Consider the following 24476-nt stretch of genomic DNA (forward strand, 5'->3'; position numbering starts at 1 on the left):
TCAGACATGCAGCTCTAGGGGGCAGAGTCTTCCTTTGAACACATTGAGCGCATGTCTCACATTTCCTGTGAACGTCTTCAGCCATCCAGGGCCAATAGAACCTACTATGAATAAGTTCCAGGGTCTTCTCCATTCCTAAATGTCCAAAGTAATCATTCAGGGCCCTCATGGCCAGGGCTCTGTACTCTTTTGGAAGCACTAGTTGCATTTGTTGCTTTTCTAAAGGGTCAGTGGTAATTCGGTGCAGCACTCCCTAAATCAGTCTTAGTTTGTTCCATTCTTTCAATAGTAGTTTACCCTCAGCGTTAGGTGGGATAATAGCAGCTGGGCTTCGCCTCTCCTTTTTAGCAAGTAGTGTATCATGAATTTCAATATCTTGCAGCTGGGCTTCCTGCCAGTCAGCCGCATTGAGCATCGGCAATGGAGATTGGTCCAACACGATATAGTTCATTGAGGCAGAAGGCACACTTTCAGGGGGCAGGCCCAGAGCTTCTGCAGCACACCCATAAAGCCTCTCATGGGCCTCTGGCTCTCGACGACTCACACGGCAAATAGCTCTCACTCCATCCATAGGTATCATAGCAACTTCCGATGCCTGCAGATGCCGAGATAATGCATCTGCATCTACATTGTTTCTCCCTCATCGGTACTGAATGCTGAACTCGTAACTAGCCAGGGTGGCCACCCATCACTGCCCTGTAGCATCCAACTTAGCACATGTTAACTCATAAGTCAGTCGATTGTTGTCTGTCCACACTTGAAACTGAGCACCATACAAGTAGTCTCAAAATTTCTCAGTGATGGACCATTTCAAGGCCAAGAACTCCCACAATGCCTGTTCTTGCCTCTCTGGTCATAGGTTTGAAGTCTACTGCTCTGCCCTCAAGTGACCAACTGTCAACACCACCCTTTAAATTCCTTGGGAATTTTGAAAGTCCCCTTCCTGTTTGCTCGGCAATGAGTGCAGTGGTCTCAGCGCATCTTTCCAGGTGACCTTGGCTGCGCCACGCACCAGGCAACCCCTGGCCTGGAGCAATGCCGAGCTGCAAGACCTCATCAGCATTTGGGGAGGGGAGGCTGTCCAGTCCCAGCTGTGCTCCAGCTGTAGAAATTATGAAACCTACGGACAGATATCACGATGAATGATAGAAATGGGCCATGACAGGGACACAATGCAGTCCAGGGTCAAAGTGAAGGAGCTGCAGAATGCCTACCACAAGGCGTGGGAGGCAAACCGCCACTCTGGTGCTGTGCCCATGAGCTGCCGGTTCTGCAAAGAGCGGGACACAATACTCGGTAGCGACCCACCTCCACTGCGAAGAGCCCCGTGGATACTTAGGAGGCTCGTGTACCAGTCGAGATTGGACCAAGCGAGGAGGAAGAAATCTTGGACAAGGATGTGGAGGAGGACGGGGACCCAGAGGCAGAGGCAGAGGACGACTCAGTGTTCAGACATGTATGCAGCCAGTAGCTCTTCTCTACCCCAGAGGTGGCTAGCCAGTCACAGTGGTTGGCGCTTGGCAAAGCGGGAACAGGAGAGTAGGCCTCTGGCAAGTGGCTTTGATGTTGGGAATCGCTGAAGCAAGTTGTTGGGGGAAGAAGGGTTGCAGAAGGATGGCTAGTTTTCTGTGCACTGAGCTTGCAGGGAGGGATTTGCAGAAGGCAGGCTTGTGTCTGTGTGATGCCCATACCACCACATGCCTAGTCAGAGTGGCAGAACATGGTGTTGATAGACGCCCACACTTCACGTGAATCTGCCTCAGAGATCTCCACGAAACTCATATGGAGATACTGGGCAATCCGCTGTCGCAGGTTCTTTGGCAGAGCTGCTTTGTTTCTTGCCCCATTAAGGGTAACTTTCCCGCATCACTCTACCATCACTGGAGGTGACCATAGCTGCACACAGGTGAGCTGTGTAAGGGCCAGGGCGTAAGCTGCAGTCTTGGAGAAGACCCTCCCTTGATGCCCTGATCACCCTCCGCAGCGAGATATCTTCCATAATGAACACAGCTTGTGGAAAATGTGGGGATGGTAATGATTTTAATGCCCCCCCTACAGTGCTGTCTCTCCCCAAGAGCCACGTGCCCAGTGTACAGTACTATCCTGGAACACTGAATTCCCATGCCCCAGTGGCTGCTCATCATTTTGGGGGTCTTGTGGCTCAGTGTGCTTATCTTGGGTCGGCCAGTTAGTGATAAGTATGTGAATAGTGGTTGTGTTTTAAACCACTGATACAGTGGTCTGTGTGTTGCAAACAATAGTGCTTCCGTAAAATGTTGCATTTTGGCTTCACAGATATGGCCTCGGGAGCCCAGCCTCTCACTGTGTTATCGCCATCTGAACGGCTGCACAGGAGTAGGAAGTGGACACAAAAAAGTAGAGGACCTTCTGCGTGATGTCATCCTGCACGCTGTGGCAGAAAAACAAGAATTGAAGGAGTGGCAGGACAGCGAGAAGAGGGAATGAAAGGAGAACGCAGTGCACCAGAATGAAGCCACGGATCGGCTCTTAAACGTAATGGAGCACCAAGTGGACATGTTCCAGGTGCTCCTAGTACTGCAAACCGAGCAGCTCTGCGTCCGCCTTCCCCTGCAGCTGCTATTGCAAAACTCTTTCCCATGGGCCCCCAAGATACCAACACAACCTTGTCAACATCCTTGCTCCAGTCAATACCTGCTGCATTCTACACCTGCCCTGTCACAGTCCAGCCTTGCGGACTCCCAGTACCCACTGCGCTCAACACCTGTTCCTCTGCAGTTTAGCCCTGTTGAAGTACAATACCCACTGCACTATACTTCAAAGGACAAGGTTGCATATGATACCTGGACATACTCAAATTTTTAACCATTCCGGGACCCCACCTCCTCCTGGGGCCCTTCCTTCCACCATCCCACACAGTGCTGATGTGTTTTTTTGTTTGCGTCTCTCCTCCAGTTGTTGTTTTTTAATAAAAGAATTGTTTTGGTTTTAAAGCAATCTTTATTCCATTAACTGAAAGCAAATATAGCCCTGCAATGCAACAGGCAATTTTCTTAAACCTTCACAGTGCATCATCCACACCAATCACAATCACCTCCTAGCATTACAAGCACTGCACTCTTGAGCATAGCAACAAATATTAGTGGCTTTCAGCTTCAAATTGCTGCCTCAAGGCATTCCTGATCCTTATGGCCCCATGCTGCACCCCTCTAATAGCCCTGGTCTCTGGCTGTTCAAATTCAGCCTCTAGGCGCTGAGACTCAATGGTCCAGCCCTAAGTGAAGCTTTCACCCTTCCCTTCACAAATATTATGGCGAGTACAGCACGCAGCTATAACCATAGGAATACTGCCATCGGCCAGGTCCAGCCTCCCATATAGGCAGCGCCAGCAGGCCTTTAAATGGCCAAAAGCACACTCAACAGTTATTCTGCACTTGCTCTGCCTGTTGTTGAACTGCTCCTTGCTGTTATCAAAGTGCCCCGCGTATGGATTCATAAGCCACGGCATTAAGAGGTAGGCAGGGTCTCCCAGGATCACAGTGGGCATTTCAACTTCCCCTACGGTGATCTACTGGCCAGGAAGAAAGTCCCTGCTTGCAGCTTCCTGAACAGGCCAGTGTTCTGAAAGATGCGTGTGTCATGCACCTTTCTGGACCAGCCTGCATTAATGTCCGTGAGACGCCCATGGTGATCCACAAGTCCCTAGAGAACCATTGAGAAATACCCCTTCTGATTAATGTACTCTGTGGCTAGGTGGTCTGGCGCCAGAATTGGAATATGCGTGCTATCTATTGCCCCTCTGCAGTTAGGGAAGCCCATTTGTGCAAAACCATCCACATAGTCACGCAAGTTGCCCAAAGTCACAGTCTTTGACAACAGCATGCAATTAATGGCCCTGCACACTTCCGTCAACATGAGTCCAGTAGTCGACTTTCCCATTCTGAACTGGTTAGCAATCGATCGGTCACAGTCTGGAGTAGCCAGTTTCGACAGTGCAATCCCCACATGCTTCTCCAACTGCACGGCAGCTCTCATTTTTGTGTCCTTGCGCTGCAGGGCTGGGCGAGCTCATCACACAGTCCCTTGAAAGTGGCTTTCCTCACCTGAAAGTTCTGCAGCCACTGCTCGTCATCCCAGACATGCATGATGATGTGATCCCACCACTCACTGCTTGTTTCCTGAGCCCAAAAGCAGTGAGATCAATGTCAGACACCTCTTGTCTTTGTAGTTTAAGGAATAACTCCACTGCCACTCATGATGTGTTAGTGAGAACGAGCAGCATATTTATCAACAGTGCAGGATCCATTCCTACAGACTGAAGAGCCAGAGCCATTCCTACACAAACCGTTGAAAGATGGTGCCAAATGCAGACAGAAGCACAGGGATTTCTGGGATGCAAAGCAATGCATCACAGGGCATTGGGACAGGACTCAGGATGCCCTGAGACCCGCTCCACCTTCCCACAACACTTAGAAGCAAAAGAGGAAGATATGCTCTGTGGGATAGCTGCCCAGAGTGCACTGCTCTGAAAGCCGATGCAAGTGCTGCAAGTCTGAACACACTATTGCGCAGGCAGCTGACAGTGTGAACACACAACAGTGGTTTCCCTTCAGCGCTCCCTGAGTGGCGATGTAACTACCGGTGAAGAAACTCTGCCAGTGTAGACATACCCTAATAAGAAGGGTTACCAAAAGCTGTAGTTCTGTTTACTCAGGTTAAATAAAAGCTTAGTGATTTTCAAAGTCCAGAGGGCAGAGGTGTTCAGTGCAGTTGTGAAGAGATATGCAGGGCCCTGAAAAAAGAGGAAGAGCAGCCAGGATCACCCTGTGTTCACAGTCACAGAGACAAAGCTTTGGGGAGTAACAGGCCTGTTCGAGACATCCAGAGACACTAATGTTGAAGAAAATGTGTGCTCGGGAAAGGGCAGGTTGTGACACATGGTGATGCATGCCAGATAAGAACATAGGCCCTAAACCTGCAATGCATGCTGATGGACTGCTGTGCCCAGGTGGAGGTTCACTAACTTTAGTGAGATTTTGTGGGCACAGGGGTCTGCCTTTCAGGATTGTGGGGCCCTAGATAAAACTTCAAGCAGGATGTGATATAGAACTTTGACAAGTCTTATGAGAGGAAAAATTGCTTGGGGATGGTGTAAATGTGTGATAATTAAATAATAAATTTCATAAAGTGGAAAACTTTGAGATGAACATATGCTAAACACACTAAAAATGAGAGGTTGATTTTGGCCTCCAGAGTAACTTGTTCTGGTGCCAATAATAAACTAGCTCCTGATTTTAAAGGAGCAGAACTCTTTAATATTCTTATAGTAATGTTAACTCACCGCATTGTACACATACAGTATTTCTCTTTTTTCTTTTAAATATTTATTGAAATGTACAAGAAACACCATGTAAAACAATACCCTGCTTTTAACCTTAAAACGCAGAAAAGACAGAGCCGTAAACAAAATTATCTGTTTCTTGGTTGGGTTCTTTAAAAGTTAGGCAGGTCCCTGCACAGCCCCTGGGGAAGGGTGGGGCACAGGGCTCCACCTGCTGCACCTCCAGGTTCCTCCCCCGAAGCTCCCATTGGCCGCGGTTTCCCGTTCCCGGCCAATGGGAGCTGCAGGGGGCGGTGCCTGGAAGCAAGGGCAAGGCACCAAGCCCTCTCCCCCACCCCCCGGCCGTGGTGCCGGCCGCTTCAGAGAGCGGCACCAAGGGGGGCAATCCCGCGGGCGGGATCCAAAGCCCTGAGGGACTGGATCTGGCCCACGCCCGTAGGTTGCCCACCCCGGTCTAGGATGATGTACCTGGTCCCACCTCACCGCAGGGGGCTGGGCTAAATGCCCTCTCCCGGTCCCTTCCAGGTCTCCATTTCTATGATTTAAAAGTCTCAGCTAGGATGGGGCTAGGCCCCGTACAACCAGCTGGTAACGGGCAGCCCTTGCCCCAAAGGGCAGCCTTGTCTTCACTGCTAAAAGTGTTTTTTTTTTTAAACCCCCTCAAGGTAAGCGAACATGCACGTGCTACCCCACGGTAGGAACAGGGGGCTGACCAGGTGCTCTCGTTTCACCAGGTCAGCCCTGGCCGGGAGGGGGGAGGGCTGGTCACCTCGTGGTTGACTGCAAGATAAAGAGTCTGACATACGTTAAAATGTCACGTCTACGCCGGTTTTTCCCCGGGGACCACTCCTACCCAGTGCCCACCCCCCCGCCAAAACAGGGCGAGGGGAGACTGAGGCCCCCAGCAGCGAAGGACCCTGCCCTGGTCGGCCACTAACGGAGCCTTCCGGCTCCGGTCCTGGCAGCCGTTGGGACGGAGCCCCGCCCCTCCGGCCAGCCCAGGCGGAGCCTCGTCTCTTCTGACGCACGCATCGATTCCGTCCCGCCTGCCCTCGGCGGCCCCCGTTGACGTCAGCCACAGTGTCAGGTGGGGCGGAGTCTCACTGCGTTTCTAGCCGTGATGCAGTCGCTACCCTAGTCAGCCGTTGCTGACGGCTGTGTAGTCTCCTGCCGAGCCCGGAGCTGGCGAGCCCAGTGGAGGGGTGAGTATTTTGGCCCTGCGGCAGACCGTCGCTCCAGAATGGGGGGCTGTTACTCCGAAAACGCCCGTGCCTGATTTGTAGTGAAACATGGAGTCACACGTGAGGCTTATGTAAAATGAACGACGTCTGCTGGAGCCAATGGGGTGGCAGGTGCCCCCCTGCCGCATGCAGAGGCGGTGCCTCCCCGGCCAATCGGAGGCGCGGGGAGGTGTCTTAGTCACGTTTCTGAGTGTATGAAGTCGGGGCTTTGCTGGGTCAGTGGCGTTGTGAGGAGCCGGGGCGCCTGGTGAGTGACGGACGGTGGGTCCCGTCACCCCCCGTTATGTAACCGTGCCCACGAGTTAGGGGGAGTATCCCGTTCTCTGCGCCTGAGGCGAGGCGGGCCGGGGCGCGGGCGGGCGGGCCTGTCAGGGGGTGCGGTACGGACCGGGGGGTCGGCTGCTGCGCGGCCCCGAGCACAGGGAGCCCCCTGCCCTGTATCTGAGTGGGGGGGGGCTGATTGAGGGAAGTTGGGGCGAGCGGATTGGGGTTCCGGGGGGGCGGGGCGAGGACGGTTATGGAATTGGGGGTGAGCGGATTTGGGTGTGGGGGGATGGGTGAGGGCAGTTATGAGATTGGGGTGCCGGGGGGATAGGCAGGGTTGATTATGGGATTGGGGCGAGGGGATTGGGGGCTGGGCGGGGCCGGTTATGAGATTGGGTGTGCAGGAGGCTGGCGGGGCCGTTTACGGGATTGGGGGCAAACGGATTGAGGATGCGGTCAGCTGGGCTGGGGGCTGGGTGAATGAGGGGAGAATGGGAAGGTGGGTTTGCAGTGGGTGCATGGTAGTGTTAGGGAGGTAGAGATGTGTATATAAGGAGGTGTTAGTTGTCTATACAGAGGGGTGTGCACTGAATGTCCCTATTTCCCTCTGATGTATGGCTCTTATCTAGTTCCTCTTCCATGGTGAGTGGAAAGTAATTGCTCTGGCACTGCAATGAGGCTAAGATCCTCCCTGTACTGTGAGAGGTGAGTTCCCAGCTAGACTGTGGCACTGCAGGTGGTTATAATCCTTGGAGTCTGGCATTAGGAGGCAGGATGATGGGACAGAGGCATTGTTTAATCACATTTAGGGCTTCACTTGCACTTAAACTGATGGTAAATGTGACCTTAACATCTAGCTGTTGCTGACTTTCTTTGTTAAGCTCTGCTGTGTCCTGTTAAGTGTGTTATACTGGATTCTGCTTTTCCAATAGGAGTATTATACAATATTGTAGCTGAGTTGTATGTTGTAGGTGGCATTTATATATGTTAATGATCATAAATGCTTTTAAATGTGCGTAATATTAGATGAATGATAAATAGCAATTCAGAATGCAAATTAGATAGAGATTTGCATGCATACACTGAAGATTTAGCAGCCCACAAGTTAAATTCTATTTGTTAAAATGTGGAGACAAAAGATTGTACTAACTAGCTGAATCTCCATTACGGAATTAAATAAACCATATATGAGGCAAGAACATGCTTTGTTTTATGTTGCTTTTTATGCATGTAAGCAAACTGTCTCAAAGCTATGAGATGTTATTACTTACCTTAAATGCACATACACTGTCTCTGTAAAACCATACTAATGGCTAAACTTCACTTAATGTAACTATATGGACAAAACTGGTATTAATTTCTTTTAATAACGTTTAATTGGCAGTTAGTAATACATTGAATAAATTATAATTTGAGAGAATTTAGCGACAATGTGGTCCTGCCAACAACAGGATCTCTAAAAGATGGCTTTATGGCAGTGGTTTTCAAACTTTTTTTCTGGGGATCCAGTTGAAGAAAATTGTTGATGCACACGACCCAACGGAACTGGGGATGAGGGGCTCAGGGCTGGGGATGAGGATTGGGGTGTGGGGGTGAGGGCTGCAGCGTGGGGCCAGTAATGAGGGTTTCAGCGTGTGGGAGGGGGTTCTGGGCTGGAGCAGGGGGTTGGGGTGTGGGAGGGGGTCAGGGATCTAGGTGCAGGCTCTGGGGTGGAGCTTGGGATGAGTTTGGGGGATCCAGGTTTGGGGGTGGCTCAGGGCTGCAGTAGGGGGTTGGGGTGCAGACTTATCTCTGGTGGCTCCTGGTCAGTGTTGCAGCGGGGGTACTAAAGCAGGCTTCCTGCCTGTCCTGGCATGCAGACCTTGATGCGCCCCGGAAGTAGCCAGCAGCAGGTCCGGCTCCTAGGCGGAGGCGTGCAAGCAGCTTCCCATGACTCTCGCCCACAGGCACCACGCCACCCCCCACCCCCCCGCCCCAGTTCCTGGCCAGTGGGAGTGCGGAGCCGGTGCTCGGTGTGGGGACAGCGCGCGGAGCCCCGTGGCCCCCCTGCCTAGAAGCCGGACCCACTGCTGGCCGCTTCCTGGGCACAATGTAGTGTCGAAACAGGTAGGCATTAGCCTGCCTTAGCTGGGCAGCACTGCCAACGGGACTTCTAATGTCCCAGTCGGCGGCGCTGACCAGAGCGACCCAAAATTTGAAAAATGCTGCTTTATGGTATATTCTAACTTGGACACCAAGACAGAGTATTTGGGACTTTAATAACGGTTTTCAGCTGAGAGACTAGATTAGCAGGATTTTAAAGAACTATATTTTTTTTAATTGTCTTAAGACCTGTGCTAGAAAAGTGACTTTGTAAAATAGATATGTAAAGTTCTAAACTCCACAACCTTACATATTTAATTGCTTGATTATTTTTCATAAAAAATGGTCATACACCTTTACATTATACTTACATTGTCATTATTTAGTAGATTACATAGGGAAATAGAAAATGTTTTTAATACTGGAATAAAATGGAAGGTTTATTTAAAGTGAACACCATCAACTAAAATACCACATTTCTCTTTCTTCTGCTATTGTTTCAAGATTACTATTATTGAAAGTTGAGAGGAAAAAGTTATTTTGTTTTTTATGTTGCTCATTTGACAGCTCTCTGTGCACGTGTGTATGTATATAGATAGGCCCACACAGACAACAGGGAAACGATAAAAGTGACTTTCATATAGCAAGTAAGGAAAGAACATAAAGAAAAAGAAAAACCAAACCAATGATTCTAAAATCAAATTTGGCATGGAGTCAGGAGTAGTACCTGAGGCTGTTAAATACATTTTTAAAACTGACAAGATTTCAAGTTGTCAGTGTTCCTTTAGCCATCGAGACTGTTTATGACATACCTGTTTAGTTAACATTTCTCAATACTACTAGTACCTCTGGGAATTGGCTTCCATCTCTCAGGGATGAGGAAAATAAATGCAGAAGATGCTAATATGATAGTAAATGCTCAGATGGCAACCACTGAGAGATCCAAATCCTTATCTATATGTGTAGTAGCCATACTAAGGCTTAATACATGGCATAGCAGTGTCAAATTAAGGTCCTGTTCCTGAAAAGACTTACACATGTGCTAAATTTTATGCACTCAGGCCCTGAGTCTGCACCATTACAGATTTTAGCCTGGTTATGGAATATGGCAGGTGTGGCCAAACCATGGCTTGTGAGCCACATGCAACACTTTTACAGATAAAATGTGGCTCGTGGAGCTCCCACTACCCCCGCCCCCATTTTCCGCCTACCAGACTGGGGTGAGGTTGTGGGATTAGGGGATTCGGCCAGAGACAACTGATGCCTGCTGGGGGGCACAATTTAAAGGTTCTACACAGCTTGAGTTATGCCCTCCCAGGCATACCTTCCCTCTTACCCTCAGCAGCCCCTGCCTGCAATTCCCAGATGTTAGTTCCACCTTGAGAAGCAACAGCAAAAGCAGCAGTTCTCCCTGCAACTCCCAGCTCTTTGCTACTGCCTCTCTCCAGTTTGCTGGATCTAGCAGCTGCATGCGGTGGGGAGAGGGGGGCAGTGGCACCATGTGATGGAGCAGGGCCAGCAAACCCTGGCAAAAATCTAGGGGGCACATGACCCGCACATGTTCCCCATAAGCCACCTCTGGCTTCTGCCCAGCAGGGAGAATAGCTCAGGGCTTCAGCCTCGCAGCGTGTACCTGCCAGGGCTCAGGGCTTCAGCAGGAGTTGGACTGAAGCCCTGAGCCAAGGCAGGCATGCCCTTGCTGGGCCAAAGGTCTGATGATTGTCGTATGTGGCTCAGAGGGTCGGTAAGCTTGGCCATCCCTGGAATATGGCTAACAGCTGTCTGCCTTACGGTGTGTTGTAACTAGGTCCTTTGCCACAGATGGATTTGTAGTGTAAGTGAACCGCACAGGAACATTATTTATTAGTTTCAAAGAGAAGGTGGGGGTGTTCTACCACTACTAGTTATATCATATTTTTTTACCACCATTGTGTTGTAATGCTATATGTCAAGTGACCTTGAGCTACTAACACATTTACAGTAGTTGGAGCAGTTTGAGTGGTTTGCCATTGTTTAAAAAAAATTCCTATGCTTATAACTATGCATGCAACATATATTAAAGACAGTTTTGTAAGTGCTAAGGAGCTAGGTATTTTTGATCTTTTCTTTTTAAACAGATGTACCATTCAGTATGATTTCTCCTGTTTATGAATAGCGGCTGTCTCTGCTGAAATCAGTAAACTAGTTTTTCATCACTCTGTATTTTTATTTATTTAGGTATTTGAGGCCACTTTATTGTTTTCTCTATAGATCTAGAATTATTTTTATCTGCAAGAAAATGAAGTTAATGAGAAACCACATCAGAATACCACCCAAATACTGCAGTACAGCTTTTTAAAAAGAATACATAAGTAAAAATCTAGAGATGATAGTGGTGCAGGACTGAATACCGCTGCAGGTTACAGTAACATTTGGAAACTTTGAGTACTTTTGACAATGTTTGCTATTTACTTGGATGGAAACATTTCTGTCTTAAACTCTAGAAAGGAAATATTGCCATCAATACTGAATTAAGAACTTCTGTTGTGAAATCCAATGTATTCTATGACATTAAGCTCTTTTATTTGAGGTGTGAGTCAGGGTTTTGCAGGATCTGAAGTAGGGAAACTTTGGTTTTGTAAAAAGAAAAGGAGTACTTGTGGCACCTTAGAGACGAACAAATTTATTCGAACATGAGCTTTTGTGAGCTACAGCTCAGTGCATCCGATGAAGTGAGCTGTAGCTCACGAGAGCTTATTGCTCAAATAAATTTGGTAGTCTCTAAGGTGCCACAAGTACTCCTTTTCTTTTTAGTCTATTAGTAATTCATTTGAATTGACAGTAGTTTCACTGTGCTCATAATTGCCCATTTTAAAAGGGAACAGCATGTTCTCTTTAATGCATTGTGTAATACTGGGCACAAGCTTCTTTACTGACAATGCTTGGTTACCTAGCACTTATGATACATAGTAACAAAACAGCTGTTATGTTTGAAGTTTTGTGCCTCCGTTTTGATTCTAAGTTTTATGAATCCATTCTGAGTGTCTGTAGGTTACCAAGATTTCCAACTGGGTTCTGTGGGGGAGTGCTGAGGATCATTTCTATATTTGCCCTTTGTTTCTTTTCCCATTCTATCGTTTCGGTTTCTTATCACCTTTTCTTTGTCATTCTTAGGCCATGTCTACATAAGCAAATTTACATAGCTGTATCGAGGAAGTGTGCTGCTGTAAAATTGCTTGCGTAGCTACTCTATGCCGATTGGAGAGAGCCCTGCTGTCAACATAATTAAACCACCTCCTACTAGTGGCATAGCTATGTCGGTGGGAGAGCATTTCCTGCTGACATAGCGCTGTTCACAGTGGCACCTCTGTTGGTGTAACTTCTGTTGCTTCGAAGGGGTGATTTTTTTTTTTTCCCCACATTCCTGAGCGACATAAGTTATACTGACAAACGTACTAGTGTAGAGGTAGGTCAAGACACAGAAACTAAGGCTATTTCCTCCAGATCCTAGCCTCATCCATTTCAGTTCCTCCCCCTCCCCCGGGGTCCTGCAGCTTGTAAAGCATTTTTTTACTAATCATTTTCTTTTGGTTACAGTAAAGCTCTTTACACAATCCGCTGAAAAAATAAAATTTAGTAAGCTCATTTAATCTTACACATTTTCGTTACTTGCTAGCTGTTTTGAGTGCTGTGGCTGTTGACATTGTGCCTGACTACATTGTGCTCTTAAACTGACATAAGGGCTGGATGAATACATTGATTGGGTCAACAGTATGGAGTCCATGTACTAGTTAGTCTAAATATGTAATTATACAGTTTGTAAAATCGGTATTTACTCACTTTGTTTCAGGAGCTCACTGTGTCAAGGGTTACTTAAGTAGCATGATTCATTGACTGTCTAGACAGTCACCAGGAATCAGGTGGCCTTTACATGCTAAAAATCCTTATGCAGGCATTGTGGATGCACTTTATACACTTTGGTTTAACAATTTATGTAGTTAAATTACTTTTGTTACTAGTAATATGAGAAGTCAGGTGGTTCTTCAAATATGCGTTGCTGTGGATCTGTAGGTGTGCATATGCCCTCAGGCATTCAAGCTCGGAATCTTTTGCATAGCCAACTTTCAGAAACCAGTTTCCCCTGCTTCCAGGAGGTAGGGGTGGAGATTGTAACTAACAAATGGGTGCTGAATATTTTTTTTTTTCTTGTCTTCTACCTGACGCCCCCCCCCACCCAATCTTCCTTCTTCTGCAACCCATCTCACAAGAGCCTTTTGACAAAAAAGTGGCCTCTTTGTTTTTTTATGACAGGTGTCAGAGTAGCAGCCATGTTAGTCTGTATTCGCAAAAAGAAAAGGAGTACTTGTGGCACCTTAGAGACTAACCAATTTGAGCATAAGCTTTCGTGAGCTCCAACATCCGATGAAGTGAGCTGTAGCTCACAAAAGCTTATGCTCAAATAAATTTGTTAGTCTCTAAGTGCCACAAGTACTCCTTTTCTTTTTGTTTTCTATAGCTCCTAGGTGGAAAATTCTTCAAGAATACAGGGGCAAGAGTTTCTACTCCCATTATTTCTTCATTCTGAATAAGGGGGATCTTCATCCCAGCCAAAAACTGAGGCATTTCCTGATCCTAAACCATGGCATTTCCCTACTCTGTGTTGCTGGGAAAATTCTTCCATGGGTCATATTGAATAGAATTAACACCCATCTTGTGGAACCCATTCTCTCCCAAGTTTCAGTATAGAAAGATATCCGTCTGGATGGGACACTGTAGACATGATCTTTACAGCCCATAAGCTTCAGGAAAAGTGCCGAGAGCAAAACCATGGTCCTTGTTTGGTATTTTTTTGACTCAGCTAAAGCTTTTGACTCTGTAAATCATGAGGGACTCTAGAAATGCATCCTGCAAAGGTGTTTTTCTTATTTTAATTTTTAATTTTTGGTCATTCAGCCTTTTACCTGATGGGGGTGCTGTCCAGAGTTGTGGAAAATGGAAAGATATCAGACTCATTTCTGGTCACCAGTGGCACCGAACAAGGTTGTGTATTGGTTGACATGCTTTTTTTCCATCATTTTTTTTCAACTATGCTAATGGATGCATTTCATGCCATTGACAGAGGGGAATTTATCCAGTTCTGCAGTTCAATCCGCAACACTTGAGCTTGCATAAAAGTGGCAGAATTACTTCTTAAGGAGCTTTTATTTGCTGATGACCGAGCTGGTTGCTCAGTTGATTGATGACATTCAATTTATAACTGATCATTTCACTCATGCAGTCAATTGTATTCGTTTCACAATCAGTCTAAAGACAACTGAAGAATTTACCAACCTGTGCTGGGGGATGCACACATCTACCCAGTTAAGGTCAGCAGTGCTTTCTCAGGTCTGTGGAGAATTTTTTCTGCCTAGGGAGTATGCTGTGTCAGAATGCCGCAGTTAAGGATGAGATTACTCATTGCACAGCCAGGGGCAGCTCTGCATTTGGAATGTTGTCACACCATGTATGGAATGCTATGGGTGTCAAAATAAGCACGAAGCTGGATGTTTGTTAGGCAGTTGTACTTGCAATGCTTCTATATGGTTGTGAGACATGAACAACAAATGGATGCTACATTAGGAAACTTGTTCTGTTCCATATGAGCTATCTTTGGTCAGTTTGCATGGTCAGGTGGTGGGATAAGATCCCAATATCGAAATCCTTCATCACAGTCAGCTATCTGGCATTCAAATGTGCTCATAAAAACTCAGCTGTACTGGTCTGGGCTCCTAGTTCACATGGCTGACTTGAAAATACCTACAGCTATGTTTTATGGTCAGCTAAAGCAAGGCACTCATTCTTTATGGTAGTCAGTACAAATGATATCAAGTCACACTGAAGTCAAACTTGAAAGCATGTCAGATTGCCTCCAGCAACTGGGAAGCAATAGCCCACAGCAGAGCAAGGTTGCAGCAGATTTGTCATGTCATTAACCACTCAAACTTGAGGAGAATGAACAGTGCCTCCATAGCCTTGGCTTCAAGATCTGGTAATGCTTGCCTCCATCATACCATCACTTCAGACTCAGGATTGGCTTGTAACTTTTTCAGTTTGCGTTCCACGTTGCCATCAACCAAGCTTGAGGTAGTACCTTTTACTTTTATGGTATGGCCTAATGATTATCCGTAAGGCTGCGATTCTGTCATAGAGGTCGCGGAAGTCACAGATTCCATTCTTAGCCCTCTGCTGTTTCACCATTTTATTAATGGCCTGGAAGAAGACAAACTAATGACTAATAAAGTTCCCAGATGACACACAATTGGAGGAGTGGTAAATTATGAAGAAGACATGTCACTAATATAGAGTGATCTGAATTGCTCAGTAAGCTGGGCACAGACAAACAATATGCATTTTAATATGGCCAAATATATGCACCTAGGAACAATGAATGTAGGCCATATTTACACAATGAGGGACACTGTCCTGGGAAGCAATGACTCTGAATTTTTTTGGAGGTCATAATGAATAATCAGCTGAACATGAGCTCTCAGCTTGTGGCCAAAAGGGCTTATGTGCAACCTTGGATGCATAAGCAGGAATCCATAAGTAGGATTAGAGAGGTTATTTTACCTCTGTATTTGCAACTGCTAGGGCTGCTGCTGGAATACCATGTCCAGTTCTGGTGTCCCAAATTCAAGAAGGATATTGATAAATTGGAGAGGGTTCAGAGAAGAGGATTAATGATTAAAGGATTAGAAAACATGCCTTGTAGTGATACTCTCAAGGAGTTCAGTCTATTTACCTTAACAAAGAGAAGGTTAAGGGGTGACTTGATCAGTTTATAAGTATCTACATAGGGAACAAATACTTAATAATGAGCACTTTAGTCTAGCAGAGAAATGTATAACATGATCCAATGACTTGAAGTTGAATCTAGACAAATTCAGATTAGAAATAAGGCATACATTTTTAACCATGAGGGTCACTGACCATTGGAACAACTTATCAAGGGTTGTGGTGGATTAATTCTCCTCTCTGACAATTTTAAAATCAAAATTAGATCTTTTTTCTAAAAGATGAGCTCTAGGGTCCCGTCCCCCCCGCCCCCCCGGAAAGGTCTATGGCCTGTGTTGTACAGGAGGTCATACTAGATGATCACCTTGGAATCTATGAATAACCTTACCCTGAATAAAAATAAATGAATGAACAAAAATGCTGTTTTGACTTAAATGGTTTATAGTGAAAAGTACAAAATCTACTGAATGAGTAACCTTAGAGTTACAAGTATATAGCCTAATGTTTGAGGGCAAGGGACTATAACTTAGGTAGTGAAGATGTACCCTATGTTAAAGCGCTGTCGCAGCACCAGCGACTGTGTAGTTGCGGCACCAGCGACTGTGTGTGTGTGTGTGTGTGGGGGGGGAAAAACTACCTCCGCGAGGGGAATAGCTGCCAGCACTGGTGCACTGTCTACACTGCCACTTTACAGTGCTGAAACTTTCTCGCTCAGGGGTATGAACCCCCCCCCCCCGTGAGTGATGCAAGTTTCAGCACTGTAACGTGGCAGTGTACACAAGGCCTTAGCATGGGACGTATGTGGAGACTATCTTTGGCCTCTGTGGAAGTGTGCCTGTGAACAGCAGGGCTGGCCCTAGACGTTTTGGCGCATGGCAAAGCAGAGAGGGTTGGGCCTGGGTTGCTCCAATTCCTGCCGCTTCGTGATTGCAGGGTGGGCTCAACCCCGCACTCATGGGCCGGCGGGAAGTGGAGTGACCCAGCCCGCTCTGCTCCCCTGGCTCCCAGCCTTCGGACTTGGGGGGGAACCGCCCCCCAGCACTCACAGGAGGCTCAGCTGGGAGCCGGTGGAGTGGAGCAGGCTGGGGCTGGGTCGCTCCACTTCCTGCCGCCCCGTAAGTGTAGGGTGCACCTGACCCCTGCTGCAGCCCCCTGGGATGTAGCTCAGGGGAAGGGATGCAGCAGGGGTGGGGCTTTGGGGAAGAGGCGGGGTGGGGATCGGGCTGGCTGCTGGAGCAGCACACAGCTGCGTAGGGCACCAGGAAATTTGGGGCAGTTTGGTGTCCCAAATTTCCTGGTGCCTGATGCAGCTGAATAGTTTGCATATCGGTAAGAACGACCGTGGTGAACAGGTTGCAACAAGCTTGTTAGTCATGGGCAAACTTCTCTGTGCAGTGCTATTCCTAAGAGAAAAAAGGGAACAGAGGAAAATGTTGAATGTAGAGGTGATGACTAGGATCTAAACCTATTGTTAAAGGGGAATAAGAAGGCTCGAGAGGGGGAGGGAGAGAGCTATTGGAGGGTGTTGGGAAGCCTTGAATAATCAGACCTATTGTGGAGGTGAGCAGTGATGGTGAAGGAGGAGCAAGAGAATGGTGCTAACTATGTAAGAGGAGTGGGATAAGCACTGCTTATTGTTGGCTAGGGGAGGGAACATGGTCCTGCTGGATGATAAAGGTTGAAGTGAAGTAGTGGGAATAACTAGGTGCTGTGGGGAGGTGGAAGTCAAACTCTGCTTCAGCTGGATTAGGTGCTGCAGGATTGATCACAGGTAACTCAGGAGGTGGGTTTTGGACTCAAGGACTCAGCTGCTGAGGTTTGAGGCCCCCTACTCCCTTGAGTTCCACCAGAACATAGTTGAAGGAACTTTACATTTCCATTCTACTGTCCTGACAGCAGCATGCTGATAGTGAGTGGCTTCTGCTGAGACCTCCTCTTTCATGGTCGTAGATCATGTTTCCCAAGAATAGCTACTGCAGTTGTGAATGCACAGCAGTGTGTCAGAGCAAGGGGCTAGTAATGGCCACAATGGGTGCCAAACATTATGTATGTACTGTGTACTTTTACTCCATTGGATTATTTAGCTGAATGCAGTTCAACAGTTATCTGAAAAGTTTTTCTCTTGCAAAGACTCTAGTTCAAGGTTCTGAGTGTGTCTTGCAAGAGTTGACTATTTCTCAAACACCGGTAGAGTAAGAAATGCAACTTTTTTCCTTGCTTCAGGGTGTTTGATCTCAATTTTTATTGTAGGAATACAGATTCTTTAACTTGGATCTTGGCAGGTAAGCAATTACATAAATGCATTAGAAATAGATTTTTCGAACATATGTATTTAAATCTGTGTCTGTCCTGTTGACTTAGGATCTAAAACAGGTGCGAGGCATTTTTGGCTTTTTCAAATTCACAAAGGAAAACAAATCAGTAACTCTTCATGTACAGTTTAAGAAAACAATACTGTAGTTTTATTTTCAGATTTCAGTTGTTGCTAAGCTAAGGAATTTTCCCCATTTCCTCTGGTTTACCTTTGAATCAGTAATATGTAATGAATATAACTGCTCTCTAACTTTACAATTCATGTTTTCTGTCATGTATGACTAGGCTTTTATTCCACTAATTACGTGGACTTATTAAATAGGCAGGGTTTTAAAGTCTTCTTCTATAGTTTATTTATAAAACTATATTGGGTTTGTTGTTTTTGCAGGAGAGTATTAACTACAGTTTCAGACCTTGATTTGGAAAGATCATAATTAGCACATTCATTAAGGTGAGTGTCTTACTTATGCTCTCCCCCAAGAAATGATCTGAAGTGTGTATCTTCTGCTTTCTTGCTTACTCTGAATTTATATCGTGTGTGTGTGTAGTAGATGTTGCTTTGGAGCTGTTACTTATTTATATAGAAAGCTTTTTAACAAATAGGAACTGCGAGAGAGAGAGAGCGGTAAAAGTCATGAAGCACATGGAAATGAGCTGGCTTCTGTTTCCTTTCTAGAAAGTGGAAGCCCTCTAGTGTTACATCTTAATACTAGTTGCATAACAAGATGCAGCAAATCTAGCAATAAAGTGATTTTCTGTTATTTCCAATATTTTGGGTTTTCCTTTCAGAGGTTTTAAGGAATTCCAATGCCAAAGGTGATTTTGGGAACCGTGAATGTAGATGCTAATTTGCATGAGTCTATGGGATTGTGGCTCAGGAGAAAATGGGCACAACTCTGCTCCCAAGGCTTGATGTCATAGGGCATAGTATGCTTTTATGGAGAGATTCTAGTTTCTAGTCACTTCAGTGCTAGTTTAGATGTTGATTATCTATACCTAAATAGTGTTTGACACACAGATTTCATCACAGAGCCTTCCCTATGCAGAGAACTGTTGTGATAGTTAAAAGGTTACTTTAAGTATAATTTTTTTAGTTTATCTGTGAACAGTCCAGTGATGCCTATATAATGTATAAATCAAAATAATATAGCTGCTTACTGAATTAATACTGTCCTAGATAGGAAATTAGAACTGAATTATAAATAGGACTTCTGATTTTCAGGCTTTGTTTCACTTTTGGAAGTTTATTTTTTTTGGCATATTTTCAGTTTTATGAAGATATCCAAAAATGAGGGCTGGGGTGGGTGAGGGGCTTTCTTTTTGTATATACCCCCTAGTACTGTTTCAAACATAACTATGTTAAAGTGCACGACTGGATATTGGCAGGGTTTACATATACCAATTAATGAGCAGCACATAATGCACTTCAGAAATTGTACCCCTATATTCTGCAGTACTGCCCCATGTAGGCAGGGCTTTAAATACAAGCCAGGAAGCAGAGACATTGCCTATATGTAGGGCCCTACCAAGTTCATGGTCGCTTTTGGTCAATTTCACGGTCATAGGCTTTTAAAAATCATGAATTTCACAGTTTCAGATACTTAAATGTGAAATTGCGTGGTATAACTGGGCGGGTCCCAACCCAAAAGGGGGTTGGCAGGGAGTCGTGGTATTGTCATCCTTACTTGTGCGCTGTTTCTGGCAGTAGCACTGCCTTCAGAGCTGGGCGGCTGGAGATCGGCGGCTGCTGGCTGGGCACCTGACTCTGAAGGAGCACCGCTGCCAACAGCAGTGCGGAAGTGAGGGTGGCATGGTATGGGGGGGTTCTCACTTTTTTGGGGGGCAGGGCTAGCCTTATATGTGAGCGACCGCCCACCCAAGGTGCCATGGGGGGGGACTTCCCCAGGTTGCCCCCCACCCCCCCCTGCACACACAGAGCAAGACCAAGGCACCTTTAACTCCCAAGCACTGGGCCTCTCTACTCGGAGCCAGGGAGGGGCAAGGCTGGGGGCGTCCTGGACGAGGGCTCCTATCATATGTTGGGATCTAGCTGCTGGTCCTGGACAGGCTGGTGAGGGATGGGACATCCTCTTCACCTGCAGGGGCATCTTCCCCCCTGGGGCCAGGTCAGACCCACCTCCGGGAACCTCCCCCAGCTGTAGAAACCTCTGCAGCTGCTGACTGGGAGCCCAGCTCTTAAGGCAGTGCCACTGCCAGCAGCAGTGCAAAAATAAGGATGGTATGGTATTGCTACTTTTACTGCTGCGGCGTTGCCTTCAGAGCTGGGGTCTCAGCCAGCAGCCACCAAGCTCTGAAGGCAGCACAAAAGTGAAGGTGGCAATACTGTGACACCCCCTGTACAATAGCCTTGAGACCCCCCCCAAACCCTTTTGGGTTGGGACCCCCAGTTTGAGAAATGCTAGTCTCCCCTGTGAAATCTGTATAATATAGGGTATAAGTACAACAAAGACCAGATTTCACAGTCCATGATGTGTTTTTCACACCTGTGAATTTGGTAGGGCCCTACCTCTTTAAATTGCACTGGGAAAGGGATGAAATCACCATGAGTAACCATTTCCTGTGGTTTTTCCAGTGTTCATTAGATAAACACAGATTTATTTATTTTTATTGGGGGGGCGGGTTACTGATCACTTGTTTAAAACCTAAAATCAGAAGCCCAAATCACAGCTGAGTTATTTAACAATTGCTTTATTTTCCTCTAAAAAGTAGGAAAACATTACTTCAGAAGATGAAAGCTTAGTGCATGCACAGACTGAAGAAAAACTAAATTTTGATAAGGCTCCATTGTACATTTTTGAGAGGGCAGTTCCTTATAGATCAGTTCAAGGAGTGCTTTCCATATGTAAGAAGTTGACACAGGTAAACAAGGTTGATGTTGCAGGGCTGGGATGTGTGTGATGAAACAAGAATTATTGGATGCAGTGTTCTGAAAGACTTTGAAGATGATGCAGTGAATAAGGGAAGATAGTGGAGAGCTTCAAATAAGGAGTGATGTCGTCAGGGCAATAAGCAAGGAAGATGATCTTAGAAGCTTCATTTTATGTAGGCTGGAGAGGGACAATGTATTAGAGAAGCTGGAAGGGAGGAGATGGGTACCTGTACATGCGTTTTGGCTAGTTTTATAACATTGCTGAGCATGTAGAATCAGAATTCTAAGTATTTTGGTAATTAAAGAAGCTTACTGTATTCATCAGTCGTATCACATACATACCTAATTATCCTTCTGATCATTTGATCTTTATCTGTTGCTACAAAAACCTTAAATAGTTAAGTTTTTAAAACTGACAGTTTACTATTCTGTTTTTAATACTACAGGTTTGACTTCTGTTCTCTTTAAAAGGGGGATCTGGCTTGGATCCTGTGATACAGGTGTGTCACCTAAATCAGGTTGTTGGCTCTTCTCTAATATTTGAAGACTTTCTATTTTATGTTCTGTACAACATGCATAACTCAATCTCAAAAGACATTATTTGGTCTGAATGTTCTCTTTAGCTCAACATTCCTTTCATACTGATGGAACTAGATTTCCTCTCAGAGAAGAGCTCCTCTTAGGGTGTCATATTTGAATGCTTTACTTTTCTCTTCTCAGCCACAATTCGAAGCAGAAGACAGTCTCTTTGGGGAAGCAATTAGCCAAATCCCATCATGCTAAAATATACAATAAGGGAGGCCAAACATTGATGGAATTAATCTGTTCACAAGATTACCTGCTATGTAACCTATAACTATAACATAAGACATTCTCTAATACTCTTTTTTAAAATCATTAATGTTATACTTAAAAAATTTCTGTAGTCTTTTAGAACCAAAAAATAAAAAGGGTCCATCCTGTATTCCTTGCACATCCAAAGCTCACATTGACTCATGTCACATGTTGCAGAATGGAACATTGTGAATAAGTTTTTTTTCCTTAAGTCTGGCCAACATTGTAGTGTACTTTAACAAACAGCAGCTGTAAAGACACGGCATTTTATTATGAGACTTACTGACATATGCCGTTTTCCAGCATATTTAACGAAAGGTTCTAGTGCTAGTCCTTTTTTTATTAAACCATTAGTCTTGGGTATTCAAATGCAATTTTTTTTTTTCAGTCTAAGTATTTTGAAAATGATTTAGATGTTTGTCGCATTTAAAATACTGTTTGTTTTAATTTATTCTGCTACTTGTGACGGCCATGTACTGATTATACTTTCCAACATAGCTGGATGTTTTGGGTTCAACAGGAAATCTGGCAAAAACCCCCCCCACAGGTTTCACACAATTTAGAGTCTTACTTTCCCTAAGATGTGCTGAATCGGATTTTAATGTACACCAAACCAGGACTTGAAAAATCCCCTTGCTAGTGGGAGGCTTTTACTGATGAATATGAAGGCTTAAGACGTCCATTTCTGTAGAATTTAACCTTTCGTTTAAAACAACAAAAGACGTGAATGCCCCATATGGTTGTAAAGATAACCTTTCAAAGGGGATTGAAAACTAAAGAATGGGTGTTGACTTTGTCCATAAACAGGCAGCTCCAGTGCTTTTGCTTCTTAGGCTATGTCTACACTACACAGCTTTTAGTGACATGGCTTTGTCGCTACAGCCATGCCACTAAAAGTCACGCAGTGCAGCTGCTGTTTGTCGGCTTTCCTGCCAACAAAAAACTTCCAACCCCAAGGAGCAGCATTTGCGTTGGCGGCAGGAGAGGGCTCCTGCTGACATAGTGCTGTTCACACTGGCGTTTGTTGGCAGCAAAACTTTTGTCTTTCAGGGTTTGTGGGTTTTCTTTTCTTTTTTTAAACACCTCTGAAAGACAAAAGTTTTGACATTCAGTTGCGAGTGTAGACATAGCCTTAGTTGAATGTATGTTAGCCTTAGAATGAATATCTTTTCATTAATATTACTGCTGTTGTGAGCCTTTGTGGGCAATGGTTAAACTGACAAGAATTGTACAAATTTTGTATTGCTGCAGAGCATTAGGAGAGGAGAAGAAACACAACTTTTTTCCAGCGTTTGTTATTTCAGGAAACTGTAGGTTTTGAATTGCAGGCCTCCTAGCCTGACGCCGACAAGAAATATGGACAGCGAAAATCATTAGGCCAGAAATTTGAAATCCGAGTATCTGAATTTGGACTCCTAAGCAAGTAGCCTAGTTTTTCCAAAGTTGCTGAATACACACAGCTCCTGTTGACTTGGGTGTGTGGTGGTGGTGGTAAAGGCCACAATAGGTGGTTCTTAATTTGGAGGAGACATTTTTTTAGCCTGTGCAGACTTAGAGTCCTGCCATGCTACTGCTAAACCAGAACTCTACATACTGTTTAGGTGTGTTCTATCTAGTTTAAAGATATTTGTATTTTGAAACTTTAAATAATTTTGCTGAAATCCAAGTGTATGAAAATGTCCGTATGCTTCCTTTGCTGGATGAGAATTCCTTCTTTGCCAAGGGGTTATCTGTATAGGGTTGGCATAACTGTGAGCAATATGTGGTATTTTTTGTTCTCAAAACTATAAGAAAAGGACATTGTTGGGGGGGCCCTGGTATTTCTTTTATATTTTATAGTTTTAGAGGTGTCCAGACTCTAATGGATGAGGATGATCAAGAGGAGTGCATGTGGGAAATTCTGGACCTAGGTACTTCATGCTTTTTGATGCTAGCTGGGAGGGAACCTGATAACACTTATGCCAACCTTGATTTAAAAAGCAGGTAAGGAATGTGTGTAATTGTTCTGATTCATTTGAGTAGAAAGTTAAATTTTAAATAGTTTATTCAGAAAGCTATTTTTGTTCCAACTGTGTTTTAACTTATCTTTAATTTCCAGAAATGTAAATATGTAAGTTGTGTGAATTAGGCTTTACTCACTTCCTTAAAAGACTGAATTTTCAAGCATTAGGGTTTCTCAGTGTAGATTGCAGCATCTGCTTATTGGTCTGGATATTGCTGAGAATTTTTTTTATTGCTGTGAATTTTTAATGAATTCTGGTATTAAACTCTTCATTAAGCAAGTAGTAAGCTTATGCTCAGGGCGACTTGAAGAAGACTAGATGTGGGGGAAAAAAAACATACTAAGGAAATAAAGGTTCCTGGATTACTGTAAGTCTGCCAAATACTGCTCTGCATTTTCCTTGTGCTGAGGTCTGAGAACACAAGTATTTTGCTGTGTCTTAGCTGGAAAGAATGTCACAATTAGGATAATCTGCTAACTCTTAGCCCTTAAATAAGTTTTAAAACTCAACTGTTTGTATAGTTTTTTTACAGATGCACAGGCAACTTGTAGATTAATACTAAAGTGACTTCTCACTTTTGATGGCTATTGTCAAGTTAGCATTCTTTTGCTACCAAGTATGAGGAAGTATTTAAGCATTGCCTGCTTGCCCAGGGAGCCTGTGTTCAATGTAAATTTTCACACCTAATTCTTTATTCAAATAGCACGGAATGGTCAAATCATTGCCAGTTGTTTGCCATATAACAATTCCAAAACAATACCAGTTGGCAAAGCAGC

General features: G+C 45.1%; 1 protein-coding gene across 49 annotated transcripts in view; it reads left to right on the forward strand.

Moving 5' to 3' along the window:
• The first annotated feature begins 6358 nt into the window (after positions 1 to 6358).
• Positions 6359 to 24476, forward strand: part of PER2 (period circadian regulator 2) — a 74273-nt gene continuing 56155 nt past the window's right edge. For 5 of the 49 annotated variants that reach the window (XM_043522718.1, XM_043522745.1, XM_043522747.1 and 2 more), the window contains exons 1-4: positions 6735 to 6808; positions 7455 to 7530; positions 18362 to 18424; positions 21310 to 23680. The gene's annotated coding sequence lies outside the window, so the exon portion shown is untranslated. Of the gene's footprint in view, positions 6523 to 6724; positions 6809 to 7346; positions 7531 to 18361; positions 18425 to 21309; positions 23681 to 24476 lie in introns of those variants that run through there. The other 44 variants (XM_037909714.2, XM_037909715.2, XM_037909712.2 and 41 more) reach the window with 33 other exon arrangements.

This window comes from Chelonia mydas, chromosome 9 (assembly GCF_015237465.2).
Source record: "Chelonia mydas isolate rCheMyd1 chromosome 9, rCheMyd1.pri.v2, whole genome shotgun sequence".
Lineage (NCBI taxonomy): Eukaryota > Metazoa > Chordata > Testudines > Cheloniidae > Chelonia > Chelonia mydas.